This window comes from Carlito syrichta, unplaced genomic scaffold, assembly GCF_000164805.1.
Source record: "Carlito syrichta isolate Samal-C Ts95f unplaced genomic scaffold, Tarsius_syrichta-2.0.1 Scaffold303056, whole genome shotgun sequence".
Taxonomy (NCBI): domain Eukaryota; kingdom Metazoa; phylum Chordata; class Mammalia; order Primates; family Tarsiidae; genus Carlito; species Carlito syrichta.
In genome coordinates, this window is record NW_007247152.1 from 207,759 (window position 1) to 214,770 (window position 7,012).

The 7,012-nt window shown below is 38.0% G+C and overlaps 1 pseudogene; it reads right to left on the reverse strand.

Moving 5' to 3' along the window:
• Window positions 1-3,039: 3,039 nt before the first annotated feature.
• Window positions 3,040-7,012, reverse strand: part of LOC103259902 — a 4,837-nt pseudogene continuing 864 nt past the window's right edge.

The following is a 7,012-nucleotide window of genomic DNA, read 5'->3' on the forward strand; positions in this document are numbered from 1 at the left end:
TTTTGAGTTCTCTTTAGAAATAAACACTGCAGGATAAGAGAAAAGTAATGAAGACACCTGGACAAGAAAGGTGATTACGAAGCTTTGAAGGTCATAGAAGCCCAAGAGAGAAAAACTCCTGCTGGATGGAGAACTGTGCACCTGGAAACTTTCTTGAGACATTCCAAGGACTGTAATTCGGGACTTTGAATTAAAACTATCATTTTTGGCTTTATGATAAAGACTCATTAACTAAAAGTAGATAGTGTTCTTGGCTTGTTTGTTGCTTCTAGACTGCTAGATGGCGGTAACTTTTAAAGCATATATGTACGTGAAATAATTTTCTTTGTCTTGCCTCTTTATGAATGGTATAAAAGCTTTCAGTTAACTAACATTAAATGGTCATCTGTTCAGGAAGCAGGTGTCTGAGTATATTATTTTCATCTTTCACCTATTCGTCCCTCCTTCAGGAAATCTCACACCCTTGGCAGGGGCTGGACCCCCACACCACCTCCTGACTCTATCATAGCCCTTTGAACAATCTTTGTCTAAGAAGGGCACAGATCTAGTATCCCGATAATAGGGACTAATATTATAGCCCATTTCTTTTCTTTGCCTTTCCCCATGATCACTCAGAAACTAGAAACTAGAACCCTTTTCCTGGTTGGTAGGACCTACTCATACACGTTTCATAATGGACATTCAGACATGGGAGTGTGCAAGGAGTGGGTGTGAGGTAAATGCTGGAGTATGTCTGGGCACATCTCAGTTCCTCATTCGTACTCATTTGGACAAGTAAATAGAGCTCTCACTGGAAAAAATGTCAAGGAAACTACCTCCTATTTCTGGGTCTTCACCTTATCCTTCACCTCTTTCTATTCCTTCATGGGAGAGAGGGAGGGAGCGAGAGAGAGGGGAGAGAGGGAGGGGAGAGAGAGGGAGAGGGAGAGAGAGGAAGAGAGGGAAGGAGAGGGAAAGGGAAGGAGAGAAGGACAGGGGGAGGGTGAGAGGAGAGAGAAGGGGCGGGGGAGAGAGAACCTGATCTGATCCAGCAAGGCTGAGGTCATGGTGAAACACTGGAGGGGAGACGGTTATCCCTCATAAGAGTCATCAGAATCAGGTCTTGGGGGAGTGATACCTCAAACAGCTCAAATCCAGAAACTCTACAGGTAGTGTCATGAGAATCTGCCAGCAAGGGTGAGGGGCTCCATGCATGGAGGAAAGATGATGGAGGTCACCCCGGGGAGGAGGAATCCTGGGGGCTTTGGGTGGGGGTGTGGGTCCTGGTGAAGGAGGAGATGCCTTCTCTCACACTCCCTTTTGTAGACTTTGGAAAGGATGACTTTGGAGGAGATCTCTCCTCACATTGCATCAATATGTTCTGTATCCATGTTGTGATTCAATATTTTTGTTGTTGAAAAAAATTAGCTTATATAGCAGATTATCCAGTTATAATAATTAATATTTTCTTAACATTGCATTAGCAGTCTAATTTTTATTTTCCACAGTCTTCATTTTCCACAGTAGTAAATTTCTAAAAGTGAATACACTACATTTACTTTTGTTTTTATACAATGTTTATGATCTAAATCTTGCTCAATTTTAGTACTGGTAGGCATTTTTTGGGATGGTCCTTGAAGCAGTTCCACGTACTAGAAAAAGCCAGATCTTTTTGAATGAAGTAAAACTGACTTTAAATTCTAGCTAAACCACTTGTTAAAAACAGTTTACTTTCCTAAACTTGATTTCTATACATGTAAATTATGACTATAAGAATAGTCATATAATACTGATTATTTTCAGGGTTATTGGCATTATAGATTTTCAGCAAACTTTGGCTTTCATTCTGTTTCATTCAGAAATTTAAAAACATATTTTGACAGGAAAGTTAAATCTTATTATTTTAAAGTTTCTTCATTAGTACATTCTTTTTTTGGAGTGACAGAGATGCAAGATGGCAACCTCAATGGGACTGGAAGTATATAAGTCTCTCGAAATTTCTGACTGTTGGAAGAACTCGAAGAAGGCCAGAAAGCAGTAGGAGATGGCACAGTTAGCCGGGATCTAGAAGATGACAAAGCTGTGACACTTAAAAGATGGACAGCGATGATCACTGGGCCTCCAAGAACAATTTGTGAAAACTGAATATACAGCCTTAAAAGAGAAGGTAGGCCTACATACCCAGAAGCACCTAACCCTTTGTAAAATGTGTAACTGAAATTAGCATGAATGGAGTTAATAGGTCTAATGGAATGGTGGACCCCAGAGCCGTAGCAGTGCTAGCAAAGTGGCAGAACTCGTATAGGATCAAGGTTGTCCTGCAGGAGCTGTGACACCTCACGATGTCCCAGGAGAATGTAAAGCTCCCCAGCTGCCCGAGAGATAGTGTCACAGCAATTACTCATAGCGGACCGCGGGCCTGGGCCTCCTCCAGTTTGATTGACGCAGTCTTCATTTTCCACAGTAGTTAACTTTTCTAGATACGTCTTGTAGACCTCAAAGTACTGGAAAGGAAGCTCCCATTCAAAGGCCATTTATCTTAAGATACTGTAAATGTTACTAATGTTTCATCCATGTGAAATATACAAGTTGTGGTACAACAAAAAAAATCCTTTTTGAGGGTCCTATATCTTTACACTTGTTTTACAATATATTAAATATATTTCTTATTTTATAGTATACTTTGGGAGAGTGAAAATTTTTCTTCTTACTGCTTAGAAATGATATTGATACTTCATATTATTTATCTTTTTATTTGAATAGGTTTGTTTTAGAGAAGTGATGTGCATCATTGCATCAATATTTGATGATAAATCCCCAAATCCTTTGGGCATTGGTGAGGAAAGTATGAGGGTGAGATTATGCTTCAATTTCCTGAAATAACAAATATCATTTTTAACAATAAAGATTATCATTCTCAAAGAGCTTGGTCTATAAGGAGAGGCAAGGGATAACATTTTCAGACCAGTACGAGAATATAAGACCCAACCTAGATCAAGGAGACACAAAATGAGATAGACACTTAAGAAAATGCTTAGGTATGTTGACTTCAACATTTCCCTAGTTCCTTGGGAGCAGTATACACCTTTTGACTAAGTCATTAAAGGCTTGTTTCACTTGTTTGTTCCTCAGAGTATAAATAAATGGGTTTAACATGGGGGAAACAGAAGAAGTGAGTATTGACACTCTCTTATTAATGGCCATTTCATCTTTTGCCGAAGGTTTGATATAGACAAAGATGCAGCTTCCATAGGTGATGGAGACCACAATGATGTGGGAAGAACAGGTGGAAAAGGCTTTTGTCCTTTGCTGAGCTGAGGGGAGTCTTAGAATGGTCCTGATGATGTACATGTAGGACAAAACCACACATACGAGAGTCATGATGAAGATCAACACGGAGCACAAAATAACCATCTACTCTATGAACCATGTGTCTGAGCATGAGATCTTCAGGATAGGATTAGCATCACAGACAAAGTGGTCAATGATGTTAGAGTCACAGAATTCTAGGTCCAGTCCCAAGCTAAGTGGTGGGAAGATGATCAACAATGTAGTCATCCAACAACAGAAGATAAGTCTTTTGCAGACTCCGTGGTTCATAATGGTCGTGTAATGCAGGGGTTTGCAGATGGCTACATATCAATCATAAGACATCGTGGCCAGGAGAAAAAATTCTACTACTCCAAACAGGTTTGTAAAAAAGAGTTGGCATACACAAGCATTGTAAGTAATGGCTCTGTCCCCTACTATCAACATCCCCCACCAGGGTTGTACGTTACCAATCGAGATGTTAATATTCTTTCTTATAGTTGAGTTTAAATCTTTTTTATTTTATTTTAAGCATGTAGGGTACAATTCAGGGTTAGGTATACAAATGTTCATTATGCAGGTACTCTTGTTGATAAGTTGTGCTCCCACGTCCCCTGGCAGTTTCCTACAACTGCCAATCCTGCACCCGCCCTCCCCTGGCAGTTTACCACTACTGCCAATCCCTTCCTTATAGTATTGCATAGTTGTTAAAGGTCTGCTTATGGGTGAGAACATGTGATACTCGGTTATTTGTTCCTGTGATAGGTCACTCAATATTATAGATTCTAAGTCCATCAAAGTTGCTGCAGAGTTCATAATTTTTGTCCTTCTTTATGGCTGCATAATATTTCATCATGTATATGTACCACATTTTTAAAAATCCAGTCCTCTTGATAGGCAGCATGGATGGTTCCATGTTTTTGCTATTGTGAATAATGCTGCAATAAACATGTGTGTGCTACTATCTTTTTCACAGAGTGATTTGACTTCTTCTGGGTATATTCCCAGTGGGGAGATTGCGGGGTCATATGTGAGGTTGATTTTTAGATGTTTTAGGAATTGCCACACTGTTTTCCACAGAGGCTGTACTAGTTTACACTCCCACCAACAGTGTAGAAGTGTTCCCTTTTTGCTGTATCTTCTCCAGTATCTGTTGTTTTTTGAGTTATTGATGATGGCCATCCTGAATGGAGTTTGGTATCTCAATTTGGTTTTAATTCGCATTTTTTTTTTGGTGACTAGTGAGGCTGAGCATTTTTTCATGTGTCTGTGGGTTGCTAGTATATCTTCTTTTTGTGAAGGGTCTATTCATATCTTGTGCCCACTTTGTAATGAGGCTGTATGTTTTTTTCTATTTGGCACGATTGAGCTCCTTGAAGACCCTAGATGTCAGACTTTTGTCAGATATTCAGTTGGCAAATATTTTTTCCCAGTCTGTGGTCTGTCTCCCTGCTCTCTCAATGGTTTTCTTGGCTTTGCAGAAGCTTGTCAGTTGGATGAAGTCCTACTTGTCTATCTTATCTCTGAATTGTTATTATTTCTATGTATTATATTATTTCTATGTATATTGTTATTTCTGTGTGTATTATGTTATTTCTATCTGTATTATTTCAATACCTTGACTGCTATATATGTTGCAGATAAATTTTTTTTATTCAACAAATATTCATTAAGCACTTACTATAGCAATGAACAAAATAGACTAAAACCCCTGCCCTCATAGCCTACATTCTACTGCCACAGGACATATAATAAATAGAAAAGATAAGTAGGCAGGGAGTGTAAGGGATGACTAATTTTTTTTTTTAGATTCAAGGAGTATGTATGTCACCTTGTTACATGGGTAAACTTTATGATGGTGAGGTTTGGGCTCTGATGGAGCTCATCACTCAGGTAGTGAGCATAGTGCTCAATGGGTGGGTTTTCAGCCCTTATTCTTCCTACTTCCTCTCTTAGTGAGTCCCCAGTGTTTCCCCCCATCTTTATATCCATGCATGCCAGTGGTTAGTTCCCATTTATAAGGGAGAACATATAGTATTCAGTTTTCTGTTTCTGTTAATTCACTTAGAATAACAGCCTCCAGCCACATCCATGTTGCAGCAAAAGACAAGATTTTGTTATTTTTTTATAACAGTATCATATTCCATGGTGTATATGCACCACCTTTTCTTTATCCAATCCACTGTTGATGGGCACCAAGGTTGGTCCCATGTCTTTGCTATTGAAAATAGTGCTGTGTCATTTTTGGTAAAATGAATTATGCTTCTTTGGGAATATACCCAGTTGTGGGATTGTTGGATCTAATGGCAAATCATTTTTAGTTCTTTGGAAAATCTCCAAACTGCTTTCAACAGTGGCTGAACTAGTTTACAATCCCATCAACAATGTATGAGCATTCCCTTTTCTCTGAAAGCTTACAACATCTGTTGTTTTTTGACTTAACAATTGCCGTTGTGGCTGGTGTGAGATGAGATAGTATCTCATTGTAGTTTTGATTTGCATTTCTCTGTTGCTTAGTGAAGTTGAACATTTTTTCCAATTACACTGTTACTGCTTTTCTTTTGGACACACTGTTATCTGTTAAATTAATTAAAATAAGAAAAAGAAAAGGTTTTGCTTTACCTTTATTTATTGCTTCTTTAATGATAATCATTTCATTTTGTTGACCTGAGTTTCTGACTTAATATAATTTTCCTTCTTTCTGAAGAATTTTTAAAAGTATTTTCTGCAAGACAGGTTTACTTGCACCAAATTTCCTTGATTTTTGTTTGTTTGAGAAAGTATTTCTTCACATTTAAAGATAGTTTCACTGGGTACAGAATTCTAGGCAAGTGGTTTTTTTCCCCCAACACTTTAAGTGTTTCATCCCACTGTCTTCTTGTTTACGTGCTTTTTGAGGAGAATTTATTCATATCCTTACTCCTTTACACTTAAGGCTTTCTCTCTTTCCATAGTTTCTATCAAAATTTTCTCATCTTTGTCTTTAGTTTGAATATGATATGCCCAGGTGTAGATTTTTTGGTATTTATCCTGCTTGTTGTTCTGTGAGCTTCCTGGATTTGTGGTTTGGTGTTTGTCATTAATTTTGGGAAATTCTGTCATTGTTTTTCTTCTTTTCCTTTCTCTTTCTCTGCTTTCTTGTGTTCCCATTAAGAATATTGAATCTTTTGCAATTGTCCAACAATTCTTGGATAGTCTGTCTTTTTAATTTTTTTTTCTGTTTTCACTTCAGTTTTGAAATCTTCTATTGACATTTCTGCAAGCTAACTGACTCAGTCCTCAGCAGTGTCCAGTTATTGATGGGCTCATCAAAGTCATCAAAGTCATTCTTTATTTCTGTTACATTGTTTTTGATTGCTAGCCTTTCTAGTGTAATTGCTGAATCATATGGCAAGAGTATATTTAGTCTTATGAGAAATGGTCAAATTCTCATACAAATTGTCTGTACCATTTTGCATTTTCTCTTACAACTAGCTAGAGTTCCAGTTGCTCCAAATTTTCACAATTCCTAAAAGCTCTAAATATCAACCTCTCATATGACCCTACAATCCCCCTACTGGGGATATATCCTGAAGAACTCAAATCACTCTATAAAAAAGACACCTGCACACGTATGTTTATCGCAGCATTGTTCACAATAGCAAGAAACTGGAAGCAACAATGCTGCCCATCAAAAGAGGACTGGATTAAAAAAATGTGGTACATATACATGATGGAATACTAC